At 36.0% G+C, this 25,235-nt stretch overlaps 1 protein-coding gene across 14 annotated transcripts in view; it reads right to left on the bottom strand.

Annotated features, from left to right (window-relative positions):
* The window catches only part of bru1 (bruno 1), a 703,720-nt gene that overhangs the window by 421,376 nt on the left and 257,109 nt on the right, over positions 1-25,235 (bottom strand). The gene's annotated exons all lie outside the window — the stretch shown is intronic.

Below are 25,235 nucleotides of genomic sequence, written 5' to 3'. Positions count from 1 at the left end.
GCTGTTGAAATTTATAACATTTCCAGGTTTACGCCTCGTCTTGGAAAATCTTTTTAAAAAATATTAAATTTTTTCTTTAATTCCGAACATAATACCAAAATTTTTCTCCCTAATTCCCTGCCTTCCTCACCGATCAAAATTTCTTTGTAATTCCCAAAACTCCAAAGGATTTTCGGAAATAACAAATTCTCCCCAGGATAATCCTTCTGGCAATTGCCGAATTTGCATACTTTCTCCTCTTTGTGTGCATTTCTGTTTGTTTGTTTGTTCTTCGCTTTTGTAGGAAGTTCTCCTCCTATCTTTTTTGTAGAACAAAAATGCATTTTGACTTGGTTTTTTTTTTGATAATTAAAGTTTTTGATTTTTTGTTGCTGGTTACCGTTCTGTTTCTGGTACAAACACTCAGGCAACCGACAACAAACTGCTCATGCACGCACACACTAACAAAAAACTTTGTTTGTCTGTGGCTTTGTAATTAGATTTAAAATCGTATTATGGTCATTACTATTTGCCGAAACTGTTTAAAAATTCAGTTAAGTGATTAAATGAAATGATGGTGAATAAATTTTGTCGAATCAACGGATAACAAAGATAAGCAGAGTTAAGAATAGGTGTGGCGTGGCATTATAGGATCAATTAGTTAATTTCACACCATATTGAAAGTGAATATTACGTTAAGGGAATTGCGGAATTTAGGGTAAATTATTGAACTCAATTCTCTGAAGCTGTATAAATTGGCGTAATATTGCATTGACAAATGGGTTTGTAAAGGAATTTGAAAAGCGAATGAAATGAAGATTAAGTAGAAACTCAGCATTCGTAGATCATGTATTTGTTCTACACAAAAGTGTTCTAACCATCTACAATAAGCCAATATGGGTAGTACTCAACGAGTAGTGTCAACTATAACAAAAGATCGCCACATATCTTTATCCGTTCCCTTGTTTCTTATTTTTAACAAGAAGCTTGCTTTTTATACCCAAGTGTCAATTGTTCGCTCAAATAGAAGTGTCCAAAGAAATACTCTAATTGAGAATTCCTTTGGTCGAAAAAAAGGGCTGTATTTTTTCCAAAGTGAGAACAGACCGGCAGTTACTGTGAATGCCCTTGGTTATCGCGAGATGATAACGAACTTGTTATGACCCGAGTGAGAAGATACGGACGTGCACGATATGTGGTTTTAACAGAACGGTACCACTTGTTACACAGCTAAAAAAACAATGGCTCATTTGTGCGAAAAATTCAATAGCGGTGTTAACTCACGTGGTGGCGATGTCTATTGTTCGCCAAGATGATGAAATTTGACACCGTTAACAAGTAAAAATATATCAGTCGTCTTTGCCGACAGAGATATACCCACAGCTTGTGTGGATTGAAATACTTTTTTTCCAAAAAAAAAAACTATGTATTTAGGGGGGTTTTTAAAATTTTGAGTGTATGCACCGTAAAAAGTATGGATAGGATTAAAGCTCAAAAATTTGCGGGTATGTCGATAGATAGGGCAAGGCAACGATTGGACAGATATGGCCCAAATTTGAACATAAACTAATTTTCGTCAATATTTAGAGATCCGAAGCTTGGACCAATCTATGAGAAATCGCGCGTACCATTTTAGCGAATATTTTCGAACTTTTGTGGGGGAGGTACCGGAAGGAGTAGACCTATAAGCACCACCTTCGAATTTCATCTAATATTCGAAAAATGTTACAATATCCAAAGTGTGAACGAACGCAGTATTCGGTTCGAGCTCTCCAGCCACTACATATGGTGCCATAGGGGTATTTTACACTTGCTCCTGAAAAAACTTTTACTGCCGTAATGGGGGCAGCGAATGCAAGTTGCTTCAACAAAAATACAACTGATTCGAGAGCAGGTGTTAAAGTGAATTTTGCCCAATATTTTGTGTGGGAGGTACCCGAAGGAGTGTATAAATATAGTCCATATTCGAACCTGATCTATATCTGGTAGATATTTTAGGATGTGTAAAGTATGAACCAAATCGGTCACTCCCATCAAAAGTTATCGTGCGCACAATTTTTCTGAACATTTTTGAACTTTTGCGGAGGAGGTACCTGAAGGAGTGGACCGATATGGCTTATCTTCGAACTTAAACTATGTTTGCACAAAATATTACGAACACCAAATTGTGGATCGAATCGGCAGATCCGTACGAGTGTTATCTTACGCTCCAACTTTTTTGCAGCTTTCAGGCTATGTATGGACTTGCCCCTGATGAAACTTTTACCGTTATATGGGGGGCCGTGAATACAAGTTGCTACAACAAAAATCAAAGCGATTCGTGAACAGGTCTTAAACTGAACTTTTCCGAAATTTTGTGTGGGAGGTACCCGAAGGAGTGAACCGATTGAGTCCATATTGGAACCTCATATAAGTCTGGTATAAACTTCACGATGTGCAAAACAAGAGTTATTCTGCGCACAAATTTTCCGAACATTTCCGAACTTTTGTGGGGGAGGTACCGGAAGGAGTGGACCGATATAACCCATCTTCGAACTTAAACTAAATTTGGACAAAATATTACGAAAGCTGCAAAGTATTATCCGTGTAAACAACAACGAATATGGATCAACAACATCCAAGAATGGACCGACATACGTGATGTCATAAATCTGCTAAGCGAAGCCAGAAACAGAGAGACTTTTGCCGATATTATAAACAATATTTAATAATTTAAGTATGATAATGTAAAACTATTGTAATAATATTCTTATATTTGAATTTTGGTCGCCAACATTCGAAAATCGAATAGGCAAATAAAGAAGAAAGATTACGAAAGCCAAATCTTGGATTGTATCGGTTGATCCGTTCGAGAGTTATCGTGCGCTCCAGCCAGCCAGACAGAGAGACGGGCGGACATTGCTAAATCAACTCCAAATTGTCTGAAACTCATTTCGTCCAAACATACTTCGGGTCTGAAACCATTATTTCGATGAGGCACATTTTGGCCGTATGAAAGTGTATACATATACCCTTTCTAGCCTAAAGGCTGAGGGTATAATAACATGCGTCTACTTAATTATAATATGAAAGAAGAGGTCCTCTATAAAAAGAGGACATCTGCAAGGGAACCTCAAGGTCTTTTATTAGACGAGGTCTTCTATACCGGCTTCTACAAGAAAGCTTCAAGTTTTTCTATAAGAAGACCCCATGTTCACAGTGGTCCCACTTAACGCCTGACAGTATTTTATTAGAAGTACTGACAGTATTCTACAAGAAGACCTGGCAACTTCTATAAGAAGACCTAACAGTCTTATATTAGAAGACCTTACAGACTTCTATTAGAAGACCTGACAGTCTTCTATAAGAAGGCCTGATAGTCTTCTATAAGAAGTCCTGATAGAAGACATGACAGTCTTCTATAAGAAGTCCTGGGAGTCTTCTATAAGAAGACCTGACAGTCTTCTATAACAAGACCTGATATTCTTCTATAAGAAGATCTGATAAAATTCTACAAGAAGACCTCAAGATCTTCTATAAACCAGTAAGGAAAAGATCAAAGTCGGGCGGGGCCGGCTATATGATACCGTACCCCATTGTGAATACGTAAAATATATATGGTAGATATATATCGTCACCTTAAATGCCGGAAGACGTAACCGACATGAAAATCGAAATTCGTTTTTTGATGGAATCTAATACATTAAGCTAAAATACATGCTCTGGCAAAATTTCAAGCGTCTACGTTTAAAAATAACGAACCTATTTAAGAAATGCCAAAAGACGTAACAACATACTGTAATTTTCATAAAACAAAAAAGACGTAACCCACATTATTTGTAAATTAAACAGCAGTACAAACAATGTAGTCCTTAATTTTTGCAGCAATTATAATGCCCGATGGAGGGTTTATTGGGTATAATGTATAATTTCCACGGGGGTAGATCCGGTTGTCCGGTTATTTGACACGAAAGTCCAGGTTCAAAACCGGGTTAGACCCGTGTAACGTATTAAAGCTTATGGAAATACCTATCACACGGTGTAGTTACTTTAACAGTTATATGTGTAATTTAACTCTTAGGTGACGATATCTACAGAATGGTAGCTTTTTTCAAAAATCACAAAGATTATTCTTTTAGTTGATTTTGAAATCAACTACTTTTACTTCAGACCGTTTTTAATGATCTTTCAGAAAAAACCCATAATTGAAATAATATGAAAGCAATATGTTAACTGGACAAAAGGAAGTGGTTATTCGGAAGGCAATGCAAGACAAATAAAACCCGGATGTAAAGTAGGTTGTCTCGATATTTCTCATTTTTCAAAGAGAAAGAACGAACGGGAATATTCAAAATTTCTGACAGCAAAAAAAAAGATGCACGTAACGAGAATATTGATTTGATACGGAAACGTGTATATGCTCAAAATTCTCGTCGGTCTAACAAAGAGATGTTTTTTTAAAGACAACTACGATTATAGTGTAAGTTTGCCGAAAAATGACTAAAATAACACAAATAAATAATATTCTGTATCTGATGTTTTAAATATCGTCTAATGCACTTGAAATTATAAGTAATTGTAGTGCTGGTTGGAATAGACAGTTCACCTAATTGTGGTCCATTGAAATATCACCGTTAAGAATGGGAATTGTACCCAACACCTTCAGATTGCTAGTTTAAAGTTAGTTTAACCGCGTAGGGCAATAAGTCAGTTCTATCTTGATTATAATTTTTCACTTATACTAGTTTCTTTAAATTTATGCTCAATAAACTGTGGGTTACGTCTTTTGGCATTTCAGAAAAATACAATACCAAAAGACGTAACCCACACAGCTTCTGAAATTCTAAAAAAAAATTATTTTTTTTTCCAAAAATAAATTTCTTCTCTGTATGTGGGAGTTATATCCAAATCTGAACCGATTTCGATATAATTTGGCACATTTATTTTCAGACAGAATTAAGTCACACATTTCAAATTTCATCAAAATCGGACTCATACAGCGTGTTTTGGGCAGCAAATACGTGATATCGGCAAAAATATATTTGCGAACTATATCTAAAGCTAAACCGATTTCGATCAAGTTTGGCACATTTATTTCTAGACCGAATTCAGTAACACATTCCAAATTTCATCAAAATCGGACGTATATAACGTGATTGGTGCAGCAAATACATTAAATCGGGCGAAAATATATATGGCAGCTATATCCAAATCTGAACCGATTTCGATAAAATTTGGCACATTTATTTCTAGACGGAATTCAGTAACACATACCAAATTTCATCAAAATCGGACGTATATAGCGTGTTTGGTGCAGCAAATACGTAAAATCGGCCGAAAATATATATGGTAATATTCAAAAATGTTTTACAATCGTTGAAGTTGAGGTTCACCATTTAATACGTCGCGAACTGTCAATATATTTTATACAATATGAATATATTTATATTAATTGAAGTGTTTTAGCCGCGGTCGCATAAAATGAACCATAAAAAATAATTTATGTGGAAGCTGTGTTGGTGGTAATATTAAAAAATGGGTAAAAATGTGTTGAAGTTTATAAGTTTTTTTGTGTTCTTTCTTGATTTCTGGTCAAACCACGGAAAATTCAGACCTGAGCTCAAAGAAAGAATTGAAGAATACCCCTTGGGCAACATGGCTCTTAGGTATGACTTTTCGATATATACACTGCATCCCCCTAAAATCGATGCTGACATTTTGAAGTTTTGAAATCTGGGTTTTTTGAATTTTTCTTATAATTGGAGGGCGCAACCAGATAATTACCCAAACTATTTATTGGATTGTAGAACTCGTGATTCCATGTCGTTTGATGTATATCTCATGAGTGTGCTTCATACAGCTCCCTAGTAATAGGAGTCCAAAGTCGAAATTTTGGTGCGTAAATTTTCTTTAAAAACCTATTTTTTGGCTTCGAAATTGACAACTGTGACTCAGGTACCCTTGAACCCCGCGTGATTTTAGTTTTTTTACGCGCCGGATCTAATGAACCCTTCCGGTTTCAAATCCATCCACTAAAACGGCGGTCATAGATACGTTGAAAGTAGGAAATTCTGCAAAATTATATTTTGATGATTCCGCGCATTGAACCGCGATTTTCTTTGGTTATTTTTACATAAATGGAATCCTTTATACGCGATTATATTATTTTCCAAAACCGTGTGGCATAAATTGCCGAGATTCTGGAGAAATATTCGTATTTCGTACAAAATGGAATTTAGTAGCACATCCGCGGTTCTTGACGAATTTGTTTAAAATTTGTTATAATGACGTATTTTTTATAGGCGGTCACTGAAATCGGATGCGCCTTATAATCTTATGTACATCGCGCAATTTTTACCCACATAAGGGTTTTTTGAACAGTAAGATGCAGCTGACAGCACACTTTGGCCGCTGAATGAAAAGTGGAAAAATCGCAACATATTGATAGAGATGAACTCGCTGTATCTGAAAAGCGCATGCGCCTTAACTGATTTTAACGAATTCGCGATTTATACGTTTTTTAACTTTTATATTTTTTCTTTGGTTGTAATTTCAATATTATTTTCTATTTCATAATCCTATTATTTATCAAAGTAACCAAATACACTTTCGAGTTTGTCATCGCATTTTCCTTGAAGAAGTTTCAGCGAAGTCCGTCAGTCCTTGCATCGAAATTTAGCGAAATAGTAGAATAACTCCTAAAAATGTTTTTTTCTATTTTTCGTATTAAACAAAAAATATTTTTTTGAAATAATATTCCAACAATAAGTTTTCGTCTTTTGTTGTTGCTGTAATATGGCAGTTATAAATCCTATCGTTAAAATTTTGGTCTCATATTTTTCTACGCGTTGTCTAGAATACGTACGTATTTTTAATTTATTTTTTTCGAGTTTTATTTGGACTCTAAATTAGAATAAATTAAATTTACTCCAAGATTTTTTCAGTATTTCTTGATTTTCCGCGAAAATAGAAATACATTTAGTAAATATTTAGGCATCTACGGATAGATTTTAAATGCTGTTAACGCTTTATATATACATTTTCTTATTACAGCAAAAATTGAATTTTTAAATATTTGTTCTTTATAAGGGAATAAAACCCCCCATAACTTTGGAGCGCAGCATCCAATTTTGTGAACGCGAACAGATTTGAAACCACGACTTTTTTCTTAATCTATGTTCTAAAAATTGCGGATGTGCTCGCAAAAATTTTTTTTAACATTTCTTCCAATGGAATTGCAAAGGAAATTTGAAAATTACCATATAGGAGAGATGTATATTTTCAAAGAACATAGAAGTCCAGAAGAAAACACAAATAATATCCTTATTGCTATTTATACACCACCCTGAGTTCCTTTTATTAACTAGGTTATTCTTTCTCTTAATGGTTTTCTGTTTTCCTTAAACTAAATGCTATAATGCAGTTAGTTGATATCGAACAGCAACGAAGTTTTTCAATGATTATGGGATTCAAGATATTTTGTGTACTATACATATGCAAAATGCATATCGATTGTTATGACATTTAAGTTTGTAAACCTTCCAACAGTTTTCCCAAAACTATTTCATGATTTGACCCAATATTTAAACAATTTTAATTCAAACCCATATACCTCATGTTACGTGCTTACAGGCAATTACATTAGCCTCATCACAAAATTACCCATTTGCATTGGGTCACTTTGGTAAAATGGTAATTGCAACGACAGTTTAAAGTGTTTACACTTCTTTATACCAGGGGTCTGGTAGTATTATCAAACAAAACCAAATACCAAAAGCAATTGGTCTTTAACTAAATTGCCCCCTCTATCACTCTCTCTGTTCTTCTCTCTTAAGACTATAACATTTTCGCTTGCATAGATTTTCACTTTGGTGTAAATTACAGAGGCACGTAATGTGTGTCAAACAAATACGGCAATGTGTTTTTATTTTTGTTGGATGAAACCTATGATTATACACACACCAGAGAAAAATGGCACATGCAGGGGGAGGAGTAAGAGAGCAAAAATAATACCTAATTGCATTGTAAGTTGCATAATTCATTTCATTTTAGCCACCTTTTTCATACACCCACCTTCGTGTATAACTTCTTGCATAAAATTAAACTGGAAAACGCATACAGAGTAGCTGTGCTTTCTCACTGTGAGGATATACAATTTTCCTCGCAAAAAACATGTTCTGCCTGTGGAGCCAAAATCACAGGAATAATTTCATATGTTCTCTTCGAAACATGTAAAAATGCTATTTGGTAAATAATTTATGGTATATATGGGAATTTTTTCACTTTCGTGTATTATTTGGAATAATACACAGAAACACAACAACAACAACTGTGTGTTATGAATTTGTTTACCAAAATAGAAGCAAATTTTTCTAGACAGCATGGCTCGTAGAAAAATCATGTTTTTCACGCTTAAATATTTATAAGACAGTCAAGCAGCCATAGTCTTAAAGCATTAAATGTTAATTTTGTACCACCAGCCTCTAAGAGGATAATTGTAAATATGATTTGCTTGGACAGGCAAGTTGCCTTAGAGTTTGAATATTAAATGCTAAGATTTTTATACGCTTTCCCTTTATTTGTGGATAGTGAATTTAGTTTCCTTGCCTAGCAGAAATATAGTATTGTAACTTATCAATGTCTATTAGGGTGGGGCGATTTGTGTGGAAGCAAAAAAACCTTAATGAGCCCTTCGCGTTTCTGATTCCTGGGATTGAACTGAGCAAAAAAGTCCACTGGACCATATATCTACCGTGAAAATCGAGCCTCCCGATTTTGACTTTAAGTTTTTTATTGACGTTTTTTGGATATTTTGGCATATAACAGCCAAACCATTGGGATTTTCGATCCAACACAAAGACAAACATTGTAGCCAAGACAGTAATTGAAAACTCTCTAATACATCGCAAAAGCATTGGAACGCTCCTTCAGGCAGTTTTGGCCTTAAGAATGTGCAAACTTTTCGGAAAATGTCGATAAATGACATTGTGCTACAAAATTTGACCCGAAAAATATTCAAGTGTTCTGATGCAAAATTATATCGTGTTGGGATCCATGGACAACGACAATGCCTTTATTTCGTTTGGGTCACTTCGTTTTATTTTTTTATAACGGTAAAAGTAGTGAAAATCTGGGTTTCTTACATTTTCAAATTTAAACAGGCATATCTTATTTTTCCACAACGGATTTCTTTTGGTCCTACTTCCTTTTTAAGGGGTGAATAATATCTTTTGAATAAGCTATTATTGTTTTAAATCGGTTAACAAATGGCTAAGTTATAGTGGTTTATGTCTGAAAAACCCCACAAAAAACCTATAAAGGGATTTCTCATAATTTTCAAAAATATAATGTTTTTTTGTTTTGTTCAATATTTATTTTGAAAATTATGAGAAATTCCTTTATAGGTTTTTTGTGGGGTTTTTTCAGACATAAACCACTATAACTTAGCTATTTGTTAACCGATTTAAAACAATAATAGCTTATTCAAAAGACATTATTCACCCCTTTAAAAGGAAGAAGGATCAAAAGAAATCCGTTGTGGAAAAAATAAGATATGCACGTTTAAATTTGAAAATGTAAGAAACCCAGATTTTCACTACTTTTACCGTTATAAAAAAATAAAACGAAGTGACCCAAACGAAATAAAGGCATTGTCGTTGTCCATGGATCCCAACACGATATAATTTTGCATCAGAACACTTGAATATTTTTCGGGTCAAATTTTGTAGCACAATGTCATTTATCGACATTTTCCGAAAAGTTTGCACATTCTTAAGGCCAAAACTGCCTGAAGGAGCGTTCCAATGCTTTTGCGATGTATTAGAGAGTTTTCAATTACTGTCTTGGCTACAATGTTTGTCTTTGTGTTGGATCGAAAATCCCAATGGTTTGGCTGTTATATGCGAAAATATCCAAAAAACGTCAATAAAAAACTTAAAGTCAAAATCGGGAGGCTCGATTTTCACGGTAGATATATGGTCCAGTGGACTTTTTTGCTCAGTTCGATCCCAGGAATCAGAAACGCGAAGGGCTTATTAAGGTTTTCAAATCGCCCCTGCCTAATGTCTATAGTGTTCTTTTTCAATCTCGTTATTTTTCCCCCGTTCGACAATTTAATCATATTATGCCTTATTATATTCCGGAATGTCTAGTTAACCATTTCATCCACTCCAGGGTCGTAGTGAGGACGGTGGCCAAGAAGGGCTCGGATATCAAATATTCATAAACCATTTGCTTTCAGAAGATCACATTTTATCCATGGGTCCCAAGAAAAAAATTTCTACGAACGTTCCTGCTCCACTCCTCTTTCTTCTTTTATTCTTCAAATGTATGCATTGCATTCGATTTTATTTTGAAAAGATTTGAAAAACATATTTTTTCCGTTTCTCCTTCCTCTTCTCTGTCTCTTGTCCACCGCCATCCACGTCTGACTTCCTAATAAATATCGAATGTCGACAATTTATTCGCATTATGTGGAAAACTGATTTCGTTCTAAACTCAAGCTGTACTGACCAAATAAACAAAAACTGTTGTCCATAAACTAGCCAAGGATATTTACCAACAAAAAAAAAACTAAAGCGAGGACAGTAACAAAAAAAACCATAGATCCGATAAATTTAATAAAGAAGAAAAAAGGAAAAAATGAGGTACTTAACTGCAAACGAAAAAGAACTATGGAGAATAGTCTGTATTAAAAAATACGCTAACGAAGATTGTTATAGAAGGAGAAAGTGGCAACGCCACAAAACATATTGTTTTCTTATTAGGTTTAACTTAACCCCATGTAGACGTTGTTTTATTTCCAGATAAGATTTGTAATAATCAAAACGCAAGACCGTTTAGATTACGACACTCACAATACATTATTTACTTCGTTTTACTGAGCGCACAACATTACTTTACTTCTTCTTTTCTATGGCTGCCGAGTTTAAAGAATTATTCTTCAAATTTATAACAGCTTTGGTTCAGAACTCGATCTGGCATTCGCTTCTTCAAAGAGAAGGCATAATATTCTTCTAAAAAATCCAGACGTTCTTCGATAGACCTCTTGATTCCTCATGGTTTTATTCCAAAATGCGTCTCAATCCTCTAAAAGAAAGCCTTAAAATTTTCTTTTTGAAGATACCGAGAAGGATATTAGGAGTACAATCAATCCTCATGACAAAAGATTTTCATATATAAGACCATGAGGTCATCTTAAAGCTGACCATGAGGTATATTGAACATGAGGAAGACAATTACGTCCTCTTATAAAAGATAATGACGTCTTCTTATAGAATACCATGACGTTTCCTTATAAAATACCGTGAGGTCCTATTAAAGAAGGCCATGTGGTCATCCTACAGAGGACCATATGGTATCTTCTAATAGAAGACCGTTGCACTTTTTACAGGAGACCATGACGTTTCCTTAAAAAAATAAGTTCGTCTTTCCAAAGATCGTGAAATCACCTTATGGTAGACCATGTGGTTTTCTTATAGACGACCATGAATTCTTATAGAAGACCTTGGGTGTTCTTATAGAATACCTTGGGTCTTCTTATAGAAAACCTTTGGCTTTCTTATAGAAGACAATGAGGCCTTCTAATTTCACACAATTAGGTCTTATTATAGAATTGGGCGCCACCGTGGTGCAATGGTATGCACGCCCGCCTTGCACGCTGAAGGTCAGTGGTTCGATTCCCCGGCCAGGCAACATCAAACATTTTTCAACGGTGGCAAAATACCCCTCAGTAATGTTGGCGACATTTCCTGAGTATTTCAGCCTTGAAAAACTTCTCTACAAGTGGTGTCTTAAGACACGTCGTTCGGACTCGGCGATAAACAGTAGGTCCCATATCATTGAGCTAATATGAATCGGGGTGCACTCATTGATATGAGAGAAGTCTCTCTTGTCCCGTATGGGATGTTGTGGAACAATGCTTGTTTATAGAACACCATAGGTCTTCTTATAGAATACAATGGGTCTTCTTATAGCGGACCAAGAGGTCCTGTTATATAATACCATGAGGTCTCCTTATAGAAGACAATGAGCTTGTAGTATAGAAGACCATGAGGTCTTCTTATAGAGGAAAATGAGGTACTCTTATAGAAGACCATGAGGTCTTCTTTCGAAACACCATGAAGACTTCTTATTGAAGACTGTAAGGCCTTCTTATAGAAGACAATAAGGCCTTCTTATAGAAGACAATAAGGTCTTCCTATAGAAGACCATGAGGTCTTCTTGTAGAAGATCATGAGGTCCTCTTTTAGAAGACCACTTAAGACTTCTTATGACAATGAGGTCTTCTTACAGAATACCATTAGGTCTTCTTATATAAGATTATGATTTGTTCTTTTAGAAGACCGCGATGTCAACATGTAGAAGTCCTTTGGGTCTTCTTATAGAGCACCTTTGGGTCTTTTTATAGAAGATCTTGGGATCTTCTTATAGAGGATCTTGGGGTCTTTTTATAGAAGACCATGAGTTCTTCTTATAGAAGACCGTGAGTTCTTCTCCTTATAGAATACCATGAGTTCTTCTTATAAAAGACCTTAACGTCTTCTTATGGAAGAACTTGATGTCTTCTTAGAGAATACCGTGGGTCTTATAGAAGACCATAATGTGTTCTTAAAGAAGACCATGAGGTCTTCTTACAGAAGGCCATGAAGTTTCTTTATAGTTTACAATAAGGTCGTCTTATAGAATACAATAATGACTTCTTATAAAACACCATGACCATGAGATGTTCTTATCGAAGACCATGACGTCTTTATATATAAAACCATGAGGTCTTCTTACAGAAGACCACCAGGCCTTTTACTATAAGACCATGAGTTCTTCCCCTAGAAGACCTTGGAATCTTGTTATAGAAGACCTTGGGCCTTCTTATAAAAGTCTATGAGGTCTTCTTTTAGAAGAGAATGAAAAGTTCTTATAGAAGGCCATGATGACCCTTATAGAACACCATGAGGTCATCTTTTAGAAGACCATAAGGTCTTGCTCTAGAGGACCATGAAGTCTTATAGAAGACCATGAATTCTTATAGAAGACCATGAATTCTTATAGAAGACCAGGAAGTCTTCCTATAGAAGACCACGAAGTCTTCTTATAGAAGACCATGAATTCTTATAGAAGACCACGAAGTCTTCCTATAGAAGACCACGAAGTCTTCTTATAGAAGACCACGAAGTCTTCTTATAGAAGACCACGACGTCTTCTTATAGAAGACCACGAAGTCTTCCTATAGAAGACCACGAAGTCTTCTTATAGAAGACCACGAAGTCTTCCTATAGAAGACCACGAAGTCTTCTTATAGAAGACCACGAAGTCTTCTTATAGAAGACCACGAAGTCTTCTTATAGAAGACCACGAAGTCTTCTTATAGAAGACCACGAAGTCTTCTTATAGAAGACCACGAAGTCTTCCTATAGAAGACCACGAAGTCTTCCTATAGAAGACCACGAAGTCTTCTTATAGAAGACCACGAAGTCTTATTTTAGAAGACCACGAAGTCTTCTTATAGAAGACCACGAAATCTTCTTATAGAAGACCACGAAGTCTTCTTATAGAAGACCACGAAGTCTTCTGATAGAAGACCACTAAGTCTTCTTATGGAAGACCATGAGTTCTTATAAAAGCCTATGAGGTCTTCTTTTAGAAGACAATGAAGTGTTCTTATAGAAGACCATGATGTCCCTTATAGAACACCATGAGGTCATCTTTTAGAAGACCATAAGGTCTTCCTATAAAAGACCATGCAGTTTTATAGAAGACCACGAAGTCTTCTTATAGAAGACCACGAAATCTTCTTATAGAAGACCACGAAGTCTTCTTATAGAAGACCACGAAGTCTTCTGATAGAAGACCACGAAGTCTTCTGATAGAAGACCACGAAGTCTTCTTATGGAAGACCATGAGTTCTTATAAAAGCCTATGAGGTCTTCTTTTAGAAGACCATGATGTCCCTTATAGAACACCATGAGGTCATCTTTTAGAAGACCATAAGGTCTTCCTATAAAAGACCATGCAGTTTTATAGAAGAACACGAAGTCTTTTATAGAAGACCACGTAGTCTTCTTAGAGAAGACCGCGAAAACTTCTTATAGAAGACCATGAGTTCTTCTTATAGAAGACCGTGGGGTCTTTGTATAGAAGACCTTGGGGTCTTCGTATAGAAGACCTTGGGGTCTTCGTATAGAAGACCTTGGGGTCTTCGTATAGAAGACCTTGGTGTCTTCGTATAGAAGACCTTGGGGTCTTCGTATAGAAAATCTTGGGATCTTCGTATAGAAGACTTTGGGGTCTTTGTATAGAAGACCTTGGGGTCTTCGTATAGAAGACCTTGGGTCTTCGTATAGAAGACCTTGGGGTCTTCGTATAGAAGACCTTGGGGTCTTCGTATAGAAGACCTTGGGGTCTTCGTATAGAAGACCTTGGGGTCTTCGTATAGAAGAACATGCGTCTTCTTATAGAAGACCATGAAGTGTTCTTAAAGAAGATCATGAGTTCTTGAGGTGTTCTTAAAGAATATCACGAGTTCTTCTTATAGGAGACAATGAGGTCTTTTTAAAGAATACCATACATCTTCTTATAGAAGACCATAATACTTTTTATAGAAGACCATATTCTTATTATAGAAGACCCTGAAGTCTTCTTATAGTAGACAATGATGTCTTCTTGTAGAAGACCATGTGGCCTTATGATGGAAGACCATGAGGTCTTCTGTAGATGACCATGGGGTCTTCTTATAGAAGAGGAGGTCTATTTATATAAGACTGTGAGGCCTTCTTATAGAACACCGTGAGTTCTTATAGAAGACCGTGGGTTCTTATAGAACACCGTGAGTTCTTATAGAAGACCGTGGGTTCTTATAGAACATCGTGGGTTCTTATAGAAGAAGTGGACCGATATAGCCAAGGACTAAATGTTAAGAGCCATTTTAGTTAGTGGACTTAAAGTTTTTACTGCTTGGGGTTAATTATCTCGGAAAGTAAGGATTTACATACATCAAAGCCAAAAAAAATATATATATAAATATGGCACGGTGCGCCTAAACTAACTTTAAATGAAAACCGCTTACACGTGGAAAGTTTCTGTGGATTCTGAAACAGAGATGCTCACAGATGAGAAATATCAAAAAATATTAAAAAAATCGTTGAAGGCGTTTTAAAATAAATCAGATCAAAAGTCACATTTTTGGGGTTTTTTAGGTTTTCACGATTTTGCTTGAAAACGGCAAGAGCTACCGTTCAGTTCAGTTCACACTTTTAGGATTTTTTGTTAGGTTTGCACGATTTTGCTTGAAAACGAATGCTTTTGTAATTTTTTCCTAGGTTGTGCCATTTTTAAGATATACAAGTTTAATTTAGGAAATTGCAGTCATGGCATTGTTTTATAAGGAGGCGATACCGTCAGTGCATTGTCCCAATTTCAACTCTTATATCTCAGAAACGGCAAAAACTACGAAAATATGGTAAAGTCCAATCTTGTAGAGAATTTTAACTGCTACAACACTTTCTTCATTCCCTTTTCCATATGTCTTGCGGTTTCCAACAAAAATCGTGAAAACCTAAAAGAAACCCTAACAATGTGAACTTTGACCGCTATTTATTTTAAAAGCCCTACGGCGATTTTTTTGTTTCTGATTTTTCTCATCTATTAACACAGAAACTTCCCAGGTGTAAGCTCCTTTCATTTAAAGTTGGTTTAAGTGCACCGTGATGGTCGTAATATGAACCACGAAGACTACCTACTGTATAAATATCAAAACCATCCTAGTTATGACCCTAAACTATATATTTACGAAAGAGTTTAAAATTTTGTTTCGAAATTACACAAAAGAAGTGTATGGTATAGTCAATATTCAAAGTTAATTAAAGTGTTAGAGAAATATTACGATATGCAACGGTTGAATCAAAGTCAATCACTTCTTTCTATACTTATATTATCCATCAGACATTTTAATTGGCCACCGTGGGATTTTTTGAGCTTTTGACCATTATATAAGAGTAAGAGACTTACCCATGAATAACATTATATCATTGTAGATGGGACCAAAGGATTCATTTTAGTTTGTGAAGACGTTTGTTTCCAATATAGATCTAATTGCAACTTGATGTACGCTTGGACGAAATGTTACAAAAAAAAAAATTTCGGCACATTCAGATACTCACTAATGTAATTTTTCAATCTCAACACACTGCAAAAAATTACAAAACTGTACGAGGCATGACTTTTAACTGCACTTTTGAATATGGACAGAATATTACCAGAACTAAAGTGGTATTAACCACGTTTGAGAGTTATCGTGCTGTCCTGCCAGGCAAACAGACAGACAGACGGACAGGGCTAAATCTATTCCACAACGAATTGCGTCTAAACATATTTGGGTTTTAAATCGATTACTTCGATCAAAGCCTAAAGGCTAAGGAAGAGCCTTTAGGAAGAGCTGATCTTTGATAATACTTTAGGAAGACAATAAAATATTCTGAAAGACATTATGATTTTCGATAATATATAAGTTTACTTTATAATATAATACACAACAAAAAGTGAACATGAATATATATAGTCGGACAGACCTCTTCAATAATCAACTGTCTGGAGAAGGGTAAGTGGCCACTTTCGTTTGTCCAATCAACTATTCATACATACATACATATCCATACATATATATCCAAATTCAACTCAATCATGTTAGGAGTTTTAACGATAATATGCATATATATACAAACTCACACTCCAACTACATACATACACATGACAAGAAAAAGTAATCCTCCACAATCAGTAAAGTTTGATAGAGTTTCCGTGGGGCATGAGGATTGGTAGTTAGCAGAACTGTTAGCACGCAGTAAAGGAGAACCAAAAAAATACACCATAAAGTGAATGGCAAGAAAAAAATTTATATGAATTTTTTAGAAGGGATATTGGAAATATTGCAAGTTACGAGAGAGAGGAAAAAAGCTTAAAGTTATTGGTGTTGTAAAAGACAAAAAATGGAAAGCCATGAAAAAAACCCTGGGCACATCGATGTTCAATATTGGGAAAAACTTTAAACGAGAATTTGCTAAACTCTGGTTGTAGAGTTGAAAAAGACAAAAAAAAAACATTTTTTATTAGTTTAATTTTTGATGCTGGTGCTTTTTTCAGACTCGCCATAAATTCCGGTTTTCGTTTTGTCTTTTTTACACTGTACTCAAACTGGGTGTCTATTTTTTATGGGGTGCTATGCAATTTTCTCATTGAACTTTAAACCACAAAACTGTGGCAATGTTGGTTGGTTATGTTTTATCCCAATTGCATACCTCAATATTTTCCATAGTTTAAGGAGGAGGATGGTGGATTATGTGAAAAGTTAACGATTTGTTGGAAACATAGACACCCTTAGTGGACGTTGCCTGTTACTGGGATTGTGGTGGGGTGTTTAGCACACATTTGATTTGGAATAAAACTACAAACTTTTTTCCCCTTCATATTGGGAATTTTATTTGATTTTTATATGTGAATTTGTAAAGTTTGTTTTAGTTTTGCTGGCTAATGGTGATTAGATTAATGGTTCTATTGATTTCAGTGTAGATATTTATATATGTATATATATTTTTTTTGATTAACACTCATGGAGAGTATAGGGGAATTTCTACATTGTAAAATTATGAAAAAAATATTGAGTAACTGACTTTGCCACTACAGCAACTTTCTTCTGCGTTACCCTTTTCCACTTCACTAAACTTCACAACCACAAAGATCATTGGTGCGTATGATTAACAAAACATAATCCTAATTTAATAATGCTCATACTCTCGGAAAACCAGAAAATTGATTACCTTTACAAGAATATTTTTGCTTAGCATTAAACAAAATTTCATCTCCAATTATTTTCATATTAGGCTAACAAAATTGATTTTATTCCTAACAATTATTGGTTGTTTCCCAAAACAAATGAAATAAAGACAAAAACCATTGAGTCGTAACGAAGGAACGTAAACAAGGACTAGACATTGGGGTTATTTTTAGCCAAAATATAAAAGAAAGCTTAAGGACATCATTATGTGTCAAGTTTATTATTGTTGACTCAGTACTTTCAGTAAAACAAAATTGCAATAAAAGTGGTCAAATAAATTTCATGACCTGTTTCACTAAGACGATTCGAATACAAATTCGTTCGAACCTCTGCCGAACTTCTGTTTTTGAAAAATATTTGATTCATTATATCCTCAGCATTTATGCTAACGAGGGTATATACATATGTATTCATTCCGGCAAAATATGCCTCTTCGAAATAATGGTTTTAGATCCGAAGTATGTTTGGACGAAGTATGCTTCAGACAATTTGGAGTCGATTTAGCAATGTCCGTCAATATGTCTGTCTGGCTGGCTGGAGCGTACGATAACTCTCGAACGGATCAACCGATGGGGTCCAAAAAGTTTGCATAAGTTCGAAGATGGGTTATATAGGTACACTACTTCCGGTACCTCCCCCACAAATGTTCGAAAATGTTAGGAAAATTGTGCGCACGGTAACTCTTGATAGGAGCAACAGATTTGGTGCATACTTTGCACATAGTAATATTTCTACAAGACATACACTGCCGCTCACTTGAATAGAACCCCCTACAACATTTTTATCAACCTCATTTTTTTAATTCGGCTTATTTAAATAGAACTCACCTTTAAAACTACGACTTGGGCGGCAATTTCTTTCACCCCAAATGCGCACGACAATTTACAAAGGAGTTCAGTAGCGAGAAGCATTTTCGGATATCCCGAGTGGCAATTTCATCAAGACTTTATAAACATTTGTACACTTCGATTCATCAAAACTTTATTTTTTGAAAAGAAATGTGGATAACCTGGAGGAACTGTCATATTTTACAGTGGTAAATATTCTCTAAAATGTATGGGAATGACTTATGCGTAAAATATACGACTAAAAGAGACTTTCAAAAATAAACTTGTTAAAAGAAAAAAGCTAGGTTTGTTAGACATTACACCTGATTATTTAAAGAATCCTTGCCAACGCAGGATATTCGGGTGTATCCTTAATCAGGAGGGATATACTTTTGCTGAATATTACTGAAAGTACTTCGTTTTTAATATAGAGTGAATATGCATCGATATTCTAATACAATCGTTCTGTACTCCCAAGTTTTAAAGGGGGTTCTATTCAAACGAGTCAATTTTTTTACTTCAATTTTTGACTTTATTTTGTTTTTCTTGCATAATTTTACTCCAAACACATAAAGAAAAATATAATACCATTTAAGAACTAAATATCTTGTACAGTTCGGAAAAAATGGACGTTGAAAAAAATTTTGCAGGGGGTTCTATTCAAGTGAGCGGCAGTGTAGATAAAGTTTGAATATGAACTATATCGGTCTACTCTTTAGGGTACCCCTCGCCCCACACAAAATATCAGAAAAGGGCTGTTTAAAACCTCCTCTTGAATCCATTTGATTATTCTTTTAGCAACTTTTATTAGCTGCTCCCATATGAAATTGTTCCACAAACAAGGCCAAGGGAGACTTCTTTCATATCAATGAGTGCACCCCTATTCATATTAACTCAATGATATGGGACCTACACTTTATCGTCGAGTCCGAACGGCGTGCCCTAAGACACCACTTGTAGAGAAGTTTTATACGGCAGAAATACTCAGGAAATGTCGCCAACATTACTGAGGGGTATTTTGCCACCGTTGAAAATTTGATGTTGCCTAGCCAAGGAATCGTACCCACGGCCTTCTGCTTGCAAGGCGGGTATGCATACCATTGCACTACGGTGGCTGCTCTCATAACGACGTTACAAGTATTTTCAGACACAAGTCTCTATTTCCTAAGAAAATGTCCCGAAGGCTGTTAAAGCCCCATGTGTAGTGGATGGAGCGCACGATATCTCTCGAACGGATAAACAGAATCGAACCAAAATTTGGCAATCGTAATATTTTGCGCAAATTTAATTCATATTCTGGGATGGCCATATAGGTCCACTCTGTGTGTTCCTCCCCCACCAAAAATGAAAACTTTTCTGTGAAATGGTGCGTACTATAACACTCGAATGCAGTAACCGGTTTTGATCAAACTTCGCACATCGTAATATTTCTACGAGACATAGTTCAAGTTCGAATATGAACTATGAATGTCAACTCCTTCTGGTACCTCCACACAAAATTTCGGAAGAGTGGAGTTTAGGACCTCCACTCGAATGGTTTTGACTTTTCTTGCGCTCAACTCTCCTATTACGATAGTACAAGTTTTTTGAATGGCAAATGGTGCGCACAACAACTTTGGAACTGGCTGCTGGGTTTGCAGTTAGTATTTTGGGGTTCGAAGATGATACTTATTGGTCCACACATTCCAGTGCCTCTCCAATAAAATTCAAAAATATTTGCTTATAAACGAAGCAACCGGTTTGGTCCAAACATTGGATCTCGAAATAATTTATTCAAACTTAGTTTACGTCCAAAAGCGGCTTTATATCCGCTCCTTGGGGTATCACCTACACAAATGTGTAACATTTTTTCGCGGTAAAGGGTTTGACCTTGTATCACTTGTATATTTTTGCAGAAGGTACTCCTACTAGCCCTGTTTATAGCGATATTATGTTTTTCGTAGGCAAGTACATGTTTCCTGATGATAATACTCCAAAATCTCTGAATTATTTGGTAACAACTAAAGTGACAGGTGAGCGCGATATCTATCGAGTGGAATGACTCCCAAAATAACACCTATTTCCAAAATGGACAATGCCGGTGCATTCCTTTAGGAAAAATCAAATCCAATTTCATAAGCCCAAAATTCTGAAACCCCCCTAAATACATAAAAAGTCGGCAAAGCCGACTCACACTTTTTTACTTGTTTTTGTTTTCAATCAAGCGCACATTTTCTACAACAACACAAAATAGAACAAATTTGAATTCAAATCGTCTTAGAGAAACAGGTCCCCAAGCATTTATACAATCGAGATGAAGGCTTTATGAGTCTGAGAAATAAACTCACCGTCTCTGTAGTTTGCAACGATGGAATGAATACAACGCTGAAAGATCATACAAGAAGAGGGGGACTTTTCAGTTTTAAAAACCAGTCTTTCTAGTACATACCTACCTCGCTTGTGCTTTTATTTGAAAGTTTTTTCGTTGATAAGGGTTGTCATTTCACATTTATTTACACTTTGATACGACCAAAAATGTGCCTCATCGAAATAATGGTTTTAGACCCCAAGTATGTTTGTACGATATCCGTTTCAGACAATTTTGAGGAGATCTAGCAATGTCCGTCCGTCTGTCTGGCTGGTGCGCACGATAACTCTCGAATGGATCAATCGATTCGGTTCAAATTTAGGGTATCGAATTATTTTGTCCAGATTCGATTTAAGTTCGAAGATGGGTCATATAGGTCCACTCCTTCAGGTACCTCCCCCACAAATGTTCAAAAATTGTCGCAAAACTTGTGCGCACGATAACTCTTGTAGAGAATAACCGATTTGGTCCATACTTTGCACATCGCGTAATTTCTACCAAACTTAGATGAGGTTTCAATATGGGCTCAATCGGTCCACTCCTTCGGGTACCTCCCACACAAAATTTCGGAAAAGTTCAGCTTAGGACCTGGTCTCGAATCGCTTTGATTTATGTTTACGCAAGTTGTATTCGCTTGTGCGTACGATAACTCTTGAAGGAAGTTACCGATTTGGTCCATACTTTGCACATTATGAAATTTCTACCAGACTTAGATGAGGTTCCAATATGGACTCAATCGATAAACTCCTTCGAGTACCTCCCACACAAAATTTCGGAAAAGTTCAGTTTAGGACCTGCTCACGAATCGCCTTGGTTTTTGTTGTAACATCTTGTATTCACTGTCCCCTATACGAAGGTACAAGTTTCCTCAGGGGCAGGGTCCATACTTCTTGAAAAATAGCCTGAAAGTTGAAAAACAAACCCTATGACACCATGTTTATGGGTGGAAGCGCAAGATAATTCTCGAACAGAAATGCCGATTCCGGCCAAAATTTGGCCTTCGTAATATTGTTTCCAAACTTAGTTTAAGTTCGTAGATAAGCCATATCGGTCCACTCCTTCAGGTACCTACCCCCCAAAAGTTCAAAAATATTCGGAAAAATTGTGCGCACGATAACACTTGATGGGAGTGAACGATTTGGTCCATACTTTACATATTCTCATAATATCTACCAGATATAGATCAGGTTCGAATATGGACTATATTTGTCCACTCCATCCCGTGCCTCCCACAAAAAATTTTGGATAAGTTCACTTTAAGGCCTGCTATTGAATCACTTTGATTTTTGTTGAAGCAACTTACATTCGCTGCCTCAATTACTCAAGTCCATACTTCTTGAGAAAACAGCCCGAAGGGTGTAAAAACCTCCTATGGCACCCCCATGGTCTATGTCGGTCCATTCCTTTAAGTACCTTTTCCGCAAAAATTTTGAACTTTAATCGTAATGAACATTTTTGTCGGTTCATACGACCAAAATTTTGAAACCCCCTCACTACAAAAGTTTTTTGTGAAGAAAGTGTTTCAATTTGCCCATGCTGAGGGTATATCTATGTCGGCAAAGCCGACTGATACTTTTTTACTTGTCATAGAACAAGAGTTAAGCGTTAGTGTGGAACTCCGTAAACATATCACACGACTTCAAAATCTCTGAACATTATGTGAATAATGGGCAAGATTGACAAGGATTTAGAGAATTTATTTGTCGCCGCTGAGAGATTTTTCAAGGACATAAGTAAAGTTGCGTGCTCTCGCTACATTCCTGCTGTACAAGTACCAAATTTTCACATCGTGACACCGGAATAATCTAAGAGGTTGCCGTGTCATTTAAATCGGCAGTTTATAGGGCACCACTAAAGTATCAGAGCAAAGAGGAAGCGTTGGGTATATTCATTCCATTTGTAACTCTTGGAAATAATCATATTAAAACCCACATCGATATAGCCATGTCCGCCAGTCCTTCTAAGGAAATCACTATAGCGTCCGAAAATAATGAAGTAGGTGGATACAATTTTGGTGAAATCGATTGTGGGTCCGATGAATTTTTGTATTAAAAATTGGCTATATAAGCCCACGTTTTCATATAGCCCTCACATGACTGTCATATAACGTATGCGTGACTTTAAGGAAAGTATTACCACAGAACGGTACCTCCGATTTCCAGGGATAATGTGGCTATATCAAACTGAAATGGCTGAAATTTGGTATTTAGTCTTTACTAGGGTTCTTTGTCACATTTCGAACAGAAATGTGGATACAAAAGTGTTATTCAGAAAATTATTTATACGAATGGAACTAGGAAAGTTTCTGGTCTAGTCCGATTGAGACACCTCCAAAACATGGTTTTTGAACGCTTCAACAGCATCCTCTGGCAATATCAATCGTTGGCCACGCCTTTTTTCTTGATTTGTGAGAATCAAGTGAAGTCATTGTGTTCCAAGTCGGGGCTGTACGGCGGATGACCCATCAATTCCACGTTTTGTACGATCAAAAAGGGCTGGTTTAAGTCGATGTGTAGGAACTCGCCTTGCCTTAGTGCACAATGACTCGTCTTCTCGTGTTCGTTTTTTTTTTAATTTCTCAGGAGACTTCAGGCTAACATATTGTAATGTATCACTCAAAATTAACCGTCCTACTTTCCTCAAACCATATAGTAGTCACATGGTCAGTTTTGCCTAAGAAACAGCCTTTCATGAACAACTATCGTTGGATTTGGCTCGATTTTAAAGACTCACACGGTTGATTGTTGTTTTGTTTCGTGCTCATACGCATAGGTCCGAGATTCGCCATCTGTCACGATCTTATAAAAGTCGTTTGAAGCACCGCGAACGTATTTATTCACAATTTCTTTGCACTAATTGACAAGCGCCTTTTTTGAGAGATTTCCAAATTGTGCTGAATCTAACGAGAAAACCGATTTTTGCGGCCAGGTGTTCATGCAATATCAAATGTTAGTTGATGGAAGAAATATCCAAGGATGCCTCTATCTCTCGATATATAACACAACGATCTTACATTATCCGTTCACGCACGGCTTAATATTTTTTTTTTTTTTTCTGGCACAACGGCCGTTTTTGGACGACCCTCGCGACCTTCGTTTTATTTGGCGAGTGTCGGCCACGATTGTATTCGTAAACCAGTTTTTCATAGTGCAATGGGAAGGTCATTTATCGATACATTGATTATCCACGTCGAGAATTGTGAAAAATTATCAGAAGAAAATGTTCAGAAGTAAATTTAATGCTTTTTTTGGCAATTTGATTTTTTATGTCAATGTGTACAACACGACACAAATTTTACGTCAAGCTGCCCTGATTAGGCTAAGAACTATCAAACTTTCCAAATGCCAAATGGGGACTTTTCTTGTTTCCGTCGTACAAGGCAATGTTTTGGTACCCTACCATATCTGAGGAGCTTAGTACTTGCCTAAACTAAATGAAACTAATTACTCAATTTTGCTTCAATACAGCTCGTGGCAGAGGCTATAAAATCTTTGCCCCGTCAGATTTTAACGATTTTATTTGTCTTTCAGACTAATAGAATTTGTCTAGTCTTTACAATTTATATATGTATCACGGTGCTCTTGAAACAATTTTAAATGGAAGGTGCTTACACCTTGAAAGTTTTTGCGGATTCTGGAAATACAATGTTCATAGATGAGAAAAATCCAAAAACAAAAAAATCGCCGGAGCGCTTTTTAAATAAATCGCGATTTAAGTTAAAATTTTTAAGGGTTGTTTAGATTTTCACGATTTTGTTTAGAAACCGCAAGTCCTATCAAAATGGTACTGAAGAAAATATTATAGCTATGAAAATTCTCTACAAGATCGACGTTTATGGTATTTTCGTAGTTTTTACCATTTTTTGAGTTATAGAAGTTCAAATTGGGACAATGCACTGACTGTATCGGCCCCTTACAAAACAATGTCATGAAGGGTGCGCCTTAACTAACTTTTGATGAAAACCGCTTACACAGGGAAAGTTTTTGTGAATTCTAAAACAGCAGTGTTCATAGATGAGAAAAATCCAAAAACAAGAAAAAATCGCAAAATCGTGAAAACCTAAACAAAAAATGTCAACTTAAATCGCGATTTATTTAAAAAGCGCTCCAGCGATTTTTTTTTTGTTTTTTGATTTTCCTCATCTATAAACATTGTAGTTTCAGAATCCGCAAAAACTTTCGAAGTGTAAGCACCTTCCATTTAAAATTGTTTCAAGAGCGCCGTGGTATAACTAGGCTATAATAAGTCGATAATTACGTATTGTGAGTCACAGGACTGG

Source organism: Musca autumnalis, unplaced genomic scaffold, assembly GCF_047663935.1.
Source record: "Musca autumnalis isolate F117 unplaced genomic scaffold, ASM4766393v1 scaffold_2, whole genome shotgun sequence".
Taxonomy (NCBI): Eukaryota; Metazoa; Arthropoda; class Insecta; order Diptera; family Muscidae; genus Musca; species Musca autumnalis.
This window is presented reverse-complemented; position numbering and strand designations above follow the sequence as displayed.